Here is a 14,375-nt window from a genome sequence, read left to right on the forward strand (position 1 = left end):
GGGAAGTGGAAATATGCTGTGGAAATGTTAGGGAATTTATTGGACATTTTAAACCATAGTTGTGGCCCAATGGGAGAAGAAAGAACTGTCAAGATTGGAAATGGGTGGAGAAGTGATTACTCAAAAAGAGGAAATAGATCATGACTTATTGGATCATTTTAAAATCTATTTATAAATGGCCTCTGAATAATAGATGTATGGTGGAAGGAATGGATGACCTACTTTGGATGGGGAGTTTAATGAGAAGTTAGAGAAGAGGTTTAAGTTGGAGGAAAAAAAGAAAGCTACTTTTTCCACAAATAGGGCAAAGACTTAGGGTCCAGATGGGTTCATAGTGGCATTCAATTTCTTAACACAACCTACTGCATTGGGGGTGAACTTCCTGGTGAAAGAAATTGGAGCAAGCTTATCCCTCCTAAAATTCAGGCCCATTGTTGGGAGATCTTTCTTGGAAAGATCAACAATTGTGATGTGCTGCAGAAAAGAAGGCCAAATAAATGCCTATCCTCTCACATGTGTTCTCTCTGCTTGAATAGTGGCGAAACAATTTCCCATATATTTACTTTCTGTTCCTGTGTACATTATATTTGGGAGCAGCTTTGTTTTCTATTTGGGTGCAGATGGACTCCTCTTCAGGATGTGGCGGGCCTTTTTGATCCTCATTTCTTGAGACAGCCAACAAAAACAGGAAGATTACTTTGGAAAGCAATGAGAGTAGCTATAGTTTGAACTATTTTGGAAGAAAGAAATGGGAGAATTCTCAATGATAAGAGTAAGACTCAGGCAGAAATCATTGATTTAGTTAAGCTGAACTTAAAGTTTCACATTGGGAGAAAAGGATAGTGATGGACTGGAAAGAGGTGACACTATTGGCTATAGACAAGGAAAGGATAGTGATGGACTGGAAGCCCCTGGACCCCAATTTTATAAAACTCAACTTTAAAGGAAGCTTTATTGGCAATAGGGGATTGGCTAAGGTAGGGGTGTCTTCATAGATGATAGAAGGTAGAGTGGTGGCCTTATATTCAGCACCCTTGCAGCATGGTGATGCTTTGACAGCTGAACTGGTTAGTCTACTGCAGGGGTTAAGATTTGCGAAATAACTGGGCCTCCACAATCTAGAGGTGGAAAGGAATTCCCAAGTAGTCATCTCATGGACCAAGCACAGTTCCCAGATCCCTTGGGTATTCCAGTATAAATTCAGGGAGACTGTAAGCCTAACAAGGGAGCTAAATGTTACATTTAAGTGGGTAAGAAGAACAGCAAATGGAATGGAAAATTCTTTGGCCAATCAAGGGGTTGTGAGACAGCAAATGTTTTGGGCAAATCTGTAATCTTTTGTTGTTTCAGGGAGGAATTTACACCCAAGCTCTTTTAACTCCTATACTTTAATTAATAAAACTCTTTTTCTGCTGATCAAAAGAAATATACTTTGAAGAATAAATTAATGTAGGTGTCCAATGAATTCTTTGATAGAGGAATAATAAATCCAGGAATAGGTGCTGCTTTTGTAATCTTGATACCTAAGAAACCTGAAGCCATTAATCCTAACGAGTTCAGGTTTATTAGCCTAGTGACTAGCTTGTATAAAATTATTGCTAAAGTTATGTCTCTGAGGCTCAAAAATGGTTCTCCCCTTCATTACTACACATTGTCAAGGAGCTTTTGTGCAAGACAGACAAATAACTAATCAGATTCCTATTACTAATGAGTGTGTGTCGTAACTAAAAAGGACATGAAGAAAGGGTTCTGTATGCAAATTAGAGATTAAAAAGTCTATGATCTTGTGGACCGGTCCTTTCTAATAGAAGTAATAAGGGGATGTGGATTTAGGGAAATATGGTGTAAGTGGATTTTTGGATGACTACAAACTTGTTGCTACTATGGGGTAGTCAAAGATTTCCTTCTAGGTTCTAGATAGTAGGAGGCTAAGACAAGGGGATCCATTATCTCCTTTGCTTTTTACAATTATAGCTGATACCTTTACTAGACTAATCTTAAGAGTAATTAGGTTACAGTCAATTAAAGGGTGGGGACTTCCTATTGACAAAGAAAAGCTATGGCATAAAGTGGCGGTAAACATAAATAGGTTGATTGACAATGGATGGGATGCTGGCTTATTTTCTAAAGCTACATGGGCGTCTCCTTTGAACTTAGAAGGTGATCCATAGTATTCTCCCAGTCTTTCTTGATTGAGTTAGGTATTATATTTTTCTAGTAATAAAGTCGGATTTTAGGAACATTTAAGGGTAGGAGAATCTCCTCTAAAAGATTGGTGTCCAACCTTGTTTTAGCTTTCTTCTCTCAAAAGGGAACCTATTTCAAAATTTGTTGTCCTCTCATCTTTACATAATGAGTTTGATTGGGATTTGGGTTTCAGAAGGGACCTTCAAGATTTATAACTTTCCAATGTATAAATTTATTGCAATTTTTGTAGGGGATGTTCTTAGGTCCAATCATATTTGCATTCCTAATTCCATGGGTTGCTTCTTTTATGCTTCCTTTTTCAAGGTACTATTCTATCTCCCTCCCTTTTGCAGCCCTTTCCTGTAAAGTGAGAAAAGAGATTTGGATCACTCATCACTCCTATCCCTCCTAAAAGTGATGCTTCTTATTAAGAGGTTTTTCAGGAGAAAATAATACACTTGATGCTCTTTCAAAACGGAGGCATAACTGGTGTTTATCTCCTAATTGATGTATTCTTTGTAAATCTTGTGGTGAAACTTCGGTATCATTTACTAATCTCCTATCCATTTCTTACTTGTATTTAGGAATGGTTTTTCTCTATATTTGGGTACAGGTGGATTCTTCTGTCAAGAATGGCTAAACCTATTCTCCTCATCAACATTCACCTGGCCAATGCAAAGGAGAAGAATTATGTAAAGATGCATTAGGGCAGCAGCCATTTGGACAATTTGGGAGGAGAGAGGAATGCAAGAATGTTTTAGGAGAGGAAGGCAATAATTGAGTATATCACAGTTAGGAAGAGTCATTGGATCAAACCATTAGATGCCTTTTCATGTTTCTCAATAGATGATATTACTAGAAAGTGGGGGTAGTGATTGGAACCTCGTCCAAAAAGATTGTGATTCAAAAAAAGATGATTACCACTACCACCAGAGAGAGGCATCATTAAGCTTAATTTTGATGATAGTAGCCTAGTGAATCCAGGGCCTTCAGGAGTGGCAGGGGTCTTTAAGCTAGTTGAAGTTTAAGTCAAACCTCCAAACTTTTGCATAAATTTCAATATGTTTTGGTCATTTCAATAGATCTCTCGCCATGGACATGGATAAGTTCCTTTAAACAAGTTCTTAGTAGTACCCAACAAGCTACCCTGACAGAAGTTGGATCAAGAATTTTTCTTTATCAATAACAGGAAGCATTCCATTAATATAAGAGGTTAAAGGAAAGAGAAAAAAACAGTTACAAATGAGCTCAGAAAAAGAATCCTTATGCACCCCTTGCCTAGCTAGTCCGTCGGTGAGGAAATTAGCACTTCTCTTTACCCAAATACATTTTATATCAATGTCCTTTGTCAACCACTTAAACTTTCTCTTCTCATTGTTGTAGTTCCAAAGCCCAATCTTGTCTTCCTTTAACCAGCCCACTACTATCTCAGAATCTCCTACTATGACCAGCTTATTGATATTCAGGTCCCTAGATCTTTTTACCCCTTCCATGGCTGCCATTACCTCAGCCCTAAGGGAGCCACCCACTCCAATTGAACCAGGAAAAATGGCTATTATATTCCCTTGTTCATTCCTTAGATATGCCCCAATGACGAAAGGTCCTGGATTTCCCAAACTGCTACCGTTGAAATTCAGCTTGATGAAGCCATGAGGGGGAGGATTCCATATGGGACTTGAAGTCATCTTAGTTGAGACTGACTTCACAATTTCCTTCCAGTTTCTTAGCAGATCATCCACTGAGAAGTCTGCAAACAACTCCAATGATTTCAGCCAATACATTACCCTTATGTCAATCACTTCCATCACACTTTCTAAGCCTCTCTTCTTGTCAGAAAATATTCTTCAGTTCTTTCCACCCAAATAAACCAACATACAGCAGCCCTAACACATATGCACATGATCCTTCCTCTTTTCATTGGCCAGCTGAAGGAAGAAGAGGTAAATAAGCTTTGCACATTTAGAGGGGGATTCCATCTGCACCCAAACAAAGTAAACCATTCCAAATACATTTTGCAAATTGGCAGGAAATTAATAAGTGGTAACCACTAACCAGATTCACCCTCAGCCTTACAGAGAACAGACCAATGAGGAGATAAACACCTATTGGGTCTCTTTCTTTGAAGCAAATCACCTGTGTTGATTCTTTCCAAAAAAGCATCCCAACAAAAACTCCCAACCCTTGGAGGGATAGGCTGACACCAGACTTCTTTAACAGGAATTGACAAACCAGAGAGGTCAACTGGTTCTGTAAGGGCCTTAAAGAAGCAAATGGATCAAAATTAACTTCAATACCTTAGAATTCATTGGAAAAGAGTCTGTAGAGAGACTGGGCCGAATGGGCCCTAGCCCATTAGTGTCTTTCTTATTAGTTCTTTCTTGTTATGTTTTCTTATTGGGCCTGTTCTTTATGGGCCTTTATCTCTTGTTTATGTGTTCTAAGTATAGGGCTGATGTGGATACCTACTTAAGGGCAATCTTGTAAATTATGTAACTTAAGTAAGTTTGTTAAAAGAGTAGTGGGGGAAAGAGGAGATTATCAAACTCCTCCTTTCTTCTCCAATCTTCCTTCTTCTTGTTGTCTTCTTCTTCTTCCTTACTTTCTTTTGCTTTAATCTAAAATATTCTGCTAATTTTATTGGTTTGAATCACATCTTGGTATCAGAGAAGGTCTCCCTGCTTTTCCCCTTTTTTTTCTTTTTTTCTAATTTTATTGGTTTTTTTTGCTGATTATTTAGAGATCTTGTGTGCTTAGTTGGTAGAGGGTTTGGAGAGTCAGAATCTGGTTGAAGATTACCAAGAAAGTAAGACTGTAGATTTTTTCCCAAAACCCTAGCTGACTAGAGAATTTCCAGTTATAAGTTGAAGAAGCTATTTGGGTGTGGTGCTCAAGGCTTGGAGGGTTCCTTTTTATCTCCAAAAGTGAGCGGTTGCAGTTGGAAGTGGTTTGGATAGCTCTGGTTTGAGTGGCTACCTCTTCTCTCTTTCTCCCCGAAGGCCAGGTACAGTGAAACCCTAGTTTTGGGACTTTTGAGTGCTTGACTGACCTTAGTTAGGTTTATAAAGGTTGAAAACATTGCTTTTTGATTTTCGTTTGATTGATGGAGCAATCTAGAAGTGAGGTGAAGCAGATCCCGATGTCGGGGGTTGGTCCCATAGATTCCATTCTGATAGGAGTGACTACAATTAAACTTGATGGAACAAATTACCTTACTTGGGCACAATCTATTAAGATCCATGTCTGTAGTAGAGGTAAACTAGGGTTTCAAACGGGTAGTAAGGTGATGTCGGATGAGACTGATCCTACATATGAGAAATGGATGCAGGATAACTACACAGTTATTGAGTGGTCGGTAAATTCTATGCAGCCCCACATAAGTCAACACTATCTGTGGATGACTTCACCCAAGGAGATTTGGGATAGTGTGACAGAGACACTCTCTCATAAATTAAATGTTGCAAGGGCCTACAAACTGAAGAATGATGTGAAAATTTTAAAATAGGGGGAGAAGAGTGTGGCTGTCTACTATTCGATGTTGAAGTCACTATGGAAGGAGATAGATGTTATGGAAACTTTTGTATGGGAAAGCACCAAAGATGTAGAAACATTCAGAAAATTTGTGGAAAGAAACAGGGTGTTTGAGTTCCTTACAGGACTCAATCCTAAATTTGATATTACAAGGCAGAATATCCTAGCGAAGGATGAAGTGTCACTTGCTCAGGCATACTCTATGGTGAGCAGTGAAGAGAGCAGGCGACAGGTACAGCTACAGACCCCACCTCCTCCAAAACATTTTGCACATGCTGGAATAAAACCAAAGGGGCTAAATGAAAAAAAAATGAGGTGATATGTGAATACTGCAAGAAGCCAAAACATACTAAGGATTCTTGTTGGAAGCTTCATCCAGATCTTCTTCCTGAGAGGTTTCGGAACAACTTTAAGAAGGGTGGTCAGTCTGGAAAGTCCAAGAATGCAAATGTTGCTACAGTATCTGAATGTGAAGAAAAATCTGTTGTGGAACAACTAGCAACAGTAAAGGCAGAATTTGAGAGATATGGGAAGTTGATAAACCACTTGGAGTCTACTGTTGCATCTTCCTCCTCAGGCACCCCCTCTTCATCCGCTTTTTCCCATTCAGGTATTTGTGCTTCTGCAAATCATGCTACAGCCTCAGGTAATCGTAGAATTCCTTGGATCATAGATTCTGGTGCATCAGACCATATGACTAGCATACCTAACCGTTTTTGTTCATACCAGTTTCTCTCGGGTAGAGAGAAGATTTCTCTTGCTGATGGGTCTCTTGCTCCCATCCCTAGCAAGGAGAATATTAAAGCCTCTGACTCACTTGTATTATCCTCTGTCCTTCATGTTCTCAAACTTAGCACTAACCTTTTATCTGTTAGTAGTTTAACAAAATCAATGAACTGTAGCATAACCTTCTTTCCTACTTATTGTGTTTTTCAGGACCTGAAGTTTCAGAGGACGATTGGGAGTGAACATGAGGCAAATGGGATATACTTGTTGGATGTCTCTGATCAAAGTCTTGGATTACCTAGCCAAGTAGCTTTGGAGTCTGTTTTATCAGAGTCAATTAATAGTCATGATATGTCATTTCAAATTTGGTCATTTGTCTTTTTCAGCTTTGAGTCATTTGTTTCCAGAAATGTTTAAAGGAATATCCCTATTGAATCTTCATTGTGAGTCATGTGAACTTGCAAAACATTGTAAACAATCTTTTTCAATAAATAATAAAATATTTGTTTCTCCTTTCAATATTGTGCACTCTGATGTGTGGGAACCATACCATTTACCTGCTATGGGGGGTTACAAATATTTCATTCTTTTTGTTGATGATTTCTCTCGTTGCACCTAGATTTATCTTATGAAATCCTGGAACAAAGTACCAATTATTGTACAACAATTTCATGAACTTATACTTACCCAGTTTAACACTCGGATCAAAATATTCCAATCTGATAATGCAAAGGAATATTTTGAGAAGAGTATTTCCTCCTACTTTGATACCTTCGGAGTTATTCATTAGAGTTCCTGTTCCTACACTCCTCAACAAAATGGAGTGACGAAAAGGAAGAACAGACATGTGGTTGAGGTTGTAAGGAGCCTCTTTTTTGCTTCTCATGTTCCTATTAAGTTTTGAGGTGATGCTATCCTTACAGCTACATACTTGATAAACCGAATGCCTTCTCGGGTTCTGGGGTTTAAAACTCCCTTTAGCTTGCTTTTCCCAAATAAGGATCTATTCTCTCTTCCTTTTAGGGTGTTTGGGTGCACTTGCTATGTTCATGTTCACAGTCATCAAAGACATAAGTTTTAGTCTAAAGCACACAAGTGTCTTTTTGGGATATGCCTCCACATAGAAGGGGTACTGTTGTTTTAATCCGGTTCGTGGCACTCGCTTTGTTTCTAGAGATGTCACATTTGCAAAGTTTGTTCCTTTTGTTGGTACTTCTCTTGAGGGGGAGCATCCAAAGGAGTTGTTTGCATTGTCATCATTTGTTCCTCTTCCAATTCCCATTGAATCTTCTATAAAGACTTCTCCAATCGAGTCATCTATCCCTACTCCCCCTCCTCCTCCTGCTCATCCCCCTACTTTTCCTTCCCATCCTATTATCCAGAGGTGGTATCAGAGACAAAGACTCAAAGACATGCATGTTGTTTCCACGCCTTTAGATGTGCCTCTTGCTCCTCCCATCACTACTGAGGTAACAGGTCAGCCCTCTTCTACCAATTCGAATACCTTCCCTGACCTTGATCTCCCTATTGCCCTTCACAAAGGCAAACGGAAATGTATAGCTCATTGCATTTCCAAACACCTATCCTACAACCTTCTTTCCCCTTCCTACTATTCATTCCTTGCCTCTGCTTCCACACATGTGACTCCTGGATTTATCCCAAATGCCTTGTCCAAACCAGAACGGAGGGATGCTATGATGACTGAACTAGATGCTTTGCATAAGAACAATACTTGGGAAATTGTGGATTTGCTTGAGGAAAAGAAATTGGTTGGCTGTAAGCAAGTGTTCACTATTAAGTATCATTCTGATGGTACTGTTGAGAGATATAAGGCCTGTTTGGTTGTTAAAGGATATACTCAGATGTATGGTATTGACTATTTAGAAACTTTTGCCTCAATAGCCAAGATGACTTCAATTCGAGTTTTGCTATCTTTAACTACTGCTTTTGATTGGCCTCTTCATTAGTTTGATGTAAATAATGCTTTTTTGAATGGGGACCTACATGAAGAAGTCTATATGTCTTTACCTCCAAGGGTGTATGGGAAGGAGATGCAAGGAAAGGTCTGTAAACTGAAGAAGTCTCTTTATGGCCTTAAGCAATCTCCTAGAGCCTGGTTTGACAGATTTTGGGCTGCTCTTGTTGCTTTTGGGTACACACAGACTCAGTTGGATCATACTTTGTTTGTTAAGAGGAGAGATTCCTTAGTGACCCTTCTGATTGTTTATGTTGATGATATTGTGGTTACTAGTAATGATACTCAAGAAGTTGTTCATCTCAAAAGCTTTCTTGACACTGAGTTTGAAATTAAGGACTTGGGAGAACTCATATATTTCTTGAGAATTGAAGTTGTCAGATCTAAGGATGGTATTTTCATTTCTCAACGGAAGTATGTGTTGATCTCCTTGTAGAGACTGGCAAACTGGGGGCTCAACCTGCTTCTACTCCTATAGACTTAAATCATAAGTTGTCAGCTATTGAAAGTGAACCATTGCCTGATAAGGGAGTGTTCCAAAGACTGGTCGGGAAGTTATTATACCTTTGCATAACTCAGCCAGATATTTCCTATGCAGTTAGTGTAATCAGCCAGTTTATGCATTCTCCTAGAGATACACATTTAGCAACTTCTGAGAGAGTTATGTGCTATCTAAAAGGGACTCTAGGGAAATGTATCTTGTTTGCTAAGCATGGACACATGAAGCTGGAAGCATACACTGATGTTGACTGGACCGGATGTATTGATGATAGGAGGTCCACTTCAGGTTACTATGCTATGGTAGCAAGGAACATTGTATCATGGAGGAGTAAGAAGCAGTCTGTAGTGGCAAGATCCTTAGCTGAAGTGGAGTACAGGGCAATGGCACATGGAGTTTCTGAACTTTGTGGTTGAGATCACTTTTAGATGAATTGGGTATAGACTGTGAGAAGCCAATGATGTTATACTGTGACAACCAGGCTGCTATCAACATTGCACATAATCTTGTTCAACATGATAGAACTAAGCACATTGAAGTTGACAGGCATTTTATATGAGAGAATTGCCTCAGGAGAAGTTTGTCTACCATTTGTTGCTTCTGAAGAACAGTTGGCTGATGTTTTGACAAAAGGTGTTCCTAAAGGAAAGTTGGTTCACTATATAAGCAAGTTGGGAATGATGGATATCTATGCTCAGCTTGAGGGGGAGTGTAGAGAGATTGGGCTGAATGGGCCCTAGCCCATTAGTATCTTTCTTATTAGTTCTTTCTTGTTATGTTTTCTTATTGTGCCTGTTCTTTATGGGCCTTTAGCCCTTGTTTATGTTTTCTAAGTATAATGCTGATGTGGATGCCTACTTAAGGGCAATCTTGTAAATTACGTAACTTAAGTAAGTTTATAAAAAAGATTAGTGGGGGAAAGAGGAGATTATCGAACTCCTTTCTTTCTCCTTTCTTCTCCAATCTTCCTTCTTCTTCTTGTTGTCTTCTTCTTCTTCCTTACTTTCTTTAGCTTTAATCTAAAATATTCTGCTAATTTTATTGGTTTAAATCACATCTTAGTCCAAGGATCCATTTGCAAAATAGCTAGAGTGACTGAACTGAATGACTTATTGCTTTTTCTTGATGGATAAAATACTCATAACAAAAGTTCAGGGCATAGTTTTCAAGGCACCAAGGCGAGGCTAGACGATAGGGGGCGCCTTGTCACCTAGTTATCAAGGCGATCACCTAGGTGATGGATTTTTTTTAAGTAAAAAGCATATATCTGAGGGTAGTTCCCTAGGTCCCATAACCATATTTCCTTAATAACTATCCATAATTTTCAAAACAAAAGTATAAACTTCATGTTAAAGTATAGAAAATCAACATATTCATGACAATAAAAAGAAAGAAGAGAATTCAAAAATTATAGGGGCTGAACCCCTATTTTTATTAGATAAAATTTTAAGTTCTTCCCTTCTTTCACAACAGCAGCTAATAGTAACTTCAGCCTCAACCAACATATACAATCTTGGGAATAACTCATTCAGCTTGCCTATCCCGCACCAACCATCCTCCCAACACCTAATTCATGAGCCACCTACTGAAAAAACTTGTTAGACTTCTGAACTCCCTATTAAATCTCATAATCCCTTTCTACACACTCACCCCATATAAAGACCTCACCTCTCTAGGTTCCCAACCAAACCTTACCATCCCATACTTCCCCACCACCACCCTCCACAATGATTCTTCATCTCCCCGTAACCACTTTCCCATCGATGCCCTGTTAAAAACTCTCACTTTTCTAAGCCTCAATTCTCCCTTCTCCTTAGGTTTACAGACCTTGTCCCATTTCACAAAATGAAATTTATTTCCCCACACCCTCCCATAAGCAATCCCTCTGTACCTTCTCAATTCTTTCAGCTATTTGAGTTGGGATCTTCAACAAAGACATATAATAGGTTGGTAACCTTGAAAAGACTTCTAATTAAAGTTATTCTCCCTTCCCCCCCAACAAGAGATATTTTGTTTTCCACCCTTCCAGCCTTCTTTCAACCCTCTCCAAAATTGGTCTCCACAATGCACCTGAATTTGGTACCCCCCCCCCCTCTATTGGCATTCCCAATTAAGTGAAAGGGAGTTCACCAATTCAGAATTCAAAAGCGTTGGCACAAGCCAACGGAACTTCCCTTTCAATATCTCCAACTCCAATCAACACACTCCTTGAGAGTTTAACCTTCAAACCTTTTAACAGTTAAAATTTTGCCAAGACTGCCCTCAAATTTACCATTTCATCCTTGATGAGTTGATATTTAAAACTAATAGGTGATTTTTGTGGAATATATGCAGGGGATGAAAAAGGCTACCAACTCCCCTAAGATTTTTTTGTGGGCAGAAATTTCATAGATGGGCATAAAGTAGCCTCCATTCCACAGGTGGTTGGGATCTGGAATAATGGAAGCAAGTTTACGGTTTGGTATTGTCTTAATGTTTGTGGGGAATTGACAAGCAAGGTGAAGCAACAGTTAAAGTAGATGAACCTTATAATAAGGTTGTTGTCACATGTGTGAGTTTTGGAAGAGAGGCATCAGATACAAGTCGCTCAGATGGAGTTCAGGGTTTTCTGATGTGATTGATTAGTTTCCCAACTTAATGCCATTTAAACAACATCGTTGTGGAAGGGGGCTGTCAAGTTGTTATCTCTTGGCTTTTTTCAGGCACTGTGTTAGAGAATGCTTTCTCTTGGAAATCAAATTAACTGCTCATTCAGAAGGATTCTTAGAAGTTCTAATGAGATGGCTGATCAGCTTGCCAAGGATGGGGCTTTAAAAGAAAGCTTAGAATCGGATCCTTTTTACTTTGGTAATAAAAGAACAAAATAATTATTAAAATGAAAAAAGAAAATATAAAGGAAGGTGACCAGCAGTTACTTGAGAGAAGAGTTGCCTACAACTCCAACAAACAAGACACAAACTAAAAAAAAAAGCCATAAACAACTACGAAAACACAAGAAAAAACCACTGAAGATACAACCACCCCCATTACACACACAAACAACAACCTTCAACTACAAAACAAAAAGACTCAATTCTATATGAACTTAAATAGGAAACTCTTTGTTGCTTCTACTAATTTTCTTTGACTTCTTCACCTTCTTAATAGGTCCAATTCCAAACAAACCCCCTTTCAATCTTGTAAACAACTTCGATACTTTGATTGTTTCTAGGAATTTTTTGAATATTGAATCTTCTAACCGCATTAGGCTGCTTCTTCAAAACCCTCAAAGATTTTTGACCGTTAATTCTTTCCAACTCCAACACCACATTTCTATCCAAAAAACATGCCCACCACTGAATTGTCCTTTCCTCTGCAATTCATCCCATCTCCTTAAGGCTGACTTAACTTTTCTTGTTCAATCTCTGAACTTTTTTTTTTTTTGATAATTGAAAGAAACTTATTAATCAGCAATGGAAAATAGTACAATGTCCCCAAAGAGAGGTCAAGGCGCAAGGTGCAAAAAGGCGCAGGGGTCAATGTGCACCTGGAGTCGGCATATTCCCCAATAAACACTACCAGCACTATGTGGAGTACAAGAGATAGTTTCCACGACATACATATCCCCTAGTGAACACTACCAACATTATGTGGAGTACAAGAGATAGTTTCCATGACATACATATTCCCCAGTGAACACTACCAGCAGGTCCAGTACTATATGGAGTACAAGAGAGAGTATTATAACATAAATCGATGATACTATTGTAGATATGTGAAGTATCAATATCCCCTAAACCTCATAAAAGAATTTGGATATTGACTCCGATTGGCTCCTTCACTTGTGTCTCTTTCTTCAAGTCCCTTTGTTCCACACCTTCCTACCAGGTTTTCCCTCTTAAACAAATCTGGTCAAGGCCTATCCCTCCTAAAGTAGTTGTTTTCTGTTGGGAAGCTTATCATGGCAAGATCAATACTTTGGATGACATGCAAATGAAGAGACCTTGTGTCTGTCCCCAAACTGGTATATTTTGTATTAAGTGAAGAGTGAGGACTGTCACCACTTGCTAATTTTTTGTTCTTTTGCTGCTATTATTTGGAATTGAGTCTTTATGTTGTTTGGGTGCAAATGGAACTTTCCCTCTGAAGTAAACCTGCTTTTTGATCCGTCTACCTTTGGGCGACTGACAGAGAGGGAAACTAATGTGGAGGTGCATCAGAGCAATTTTTTTGTGAACCATTTGGGAGGAGAGGAATGCCAGAATATTTCAAGAAAAGGAAAGAAGCCTTGCTAAAGTAAAGGAGTGCATATTGACAAGGACAATTTTCTAGCTGAAAACTTCAGACCTTTTTTGTGAATTATTCTTTTGTTGATCTTCGGAGAAGTTGGGCAGAAGTGGTGTCTACAACTTGCAAAAAGAATAGATTACAAGCAGATTGGAGACCCCCCCCCTGGAGGGAGTGATAAAGATCAACTCTGATGGGAGCAGTCAAGGCAATCTAGGGCCCTTGGGTATAGGAGGGATTTTGAGAGATAAGGATAGCAACATCCTATCTTATTTTCCGGACCAATGGGAGTTGGTGACTCTACAAGGACTGAGATACTAGCAGTGGTACAAGGAATACAGGTTGCTAACCATCTTGGAGTGGAGAACTTGATAGTTGAAGGGGAATCTAAGGTGGTAGTGGGTTGGATGTCGGATCTAGAAACAGTCTTTTTGGGCTATAGGGATCTTCTCAAGAAAGTTAATTGGCTTACAAGGAACATGTCAATTAGATTTCACTGGCTTAGCAGATTGGCAAATGCTATGGCTGATTCTTTGGCTAAACAAGGGGTATCAAGGGGTGAATTGTCTTGGGCTACCTTATAATTATAATTCTGTTTAGTGTGATCATATTCTCATTTCTAAGGGGAGGTAACATCTTGTGCCTTCTCTTAGGGTGATTGTAGAATATTACAATTCTTGATAAAACTGTCACGCATTTATCAAAAAAACAAAAAAAAACAACAATATTATTGCCTGCCTAACTAATATGGTTACCACTTTGAGCTAGCTCAATGTTCATTTCAAGCATGAAAGTTAAATATTAGTTTTCCTTTGTGTAATAGATTATTTGGTTGATCTATTACAACCACTTACATTTTCTATGAGTTTAAATTTTGCTTTAACTCATTTTATCATGAAACCTTGAATCATAAGGTTTACAAGGCAACTTCTGAACGCATTCTTTTGTCTATAACCTTAGTTTAGTGATTTGGAACGAGATAATAATTTAAAAGGGTGTGCCTATGCTTCCTCTATCATTTCATAAAATATCAATCTATATTTTCTTATGATGTTTCCACCATGTCTATAATTTTTACATTCTATATGATATTTCCGACATTTCTGACATGTTTCTTATACTTGGATGACCGACATTTCCACTAACACCAACATTTTAAACCTTGGGTTCACTACTGTACATGCATTGAACATG

At 38.6% G+C, this 14,375-nt stretch overlaps 1 protein-coding gene across 2 annotated transcripts in view; it reads right to left on the minus strand.

Annotated features, from left to right (window-relative positions):
• LCBK1 (long-chain base (LCB) kinase 1) overlaps positions 1–14,375 on the minus strand; it is a 44,191-nt gene that overhangs the window by 7,427 nt on the left and 22,389 nt on the right. The window lies entirely within an intron of this gene.

The sequence above is a fragment of the Nelumbo lutea genome, chromosome 3 (genome assembly GCF_056320005.1).
Source record: "Nelumbo lutea isolate HS-2025 chromosome 3, American lotus-T2T, whole genome shotgun sequence".
Lineage (NCBI taxonomy): Eukaryota > Viridiplantae > Streptophyta > Magnoliopsida > Proteales > Nelumbonaceae > Nelumbo > Nelumbo lutea.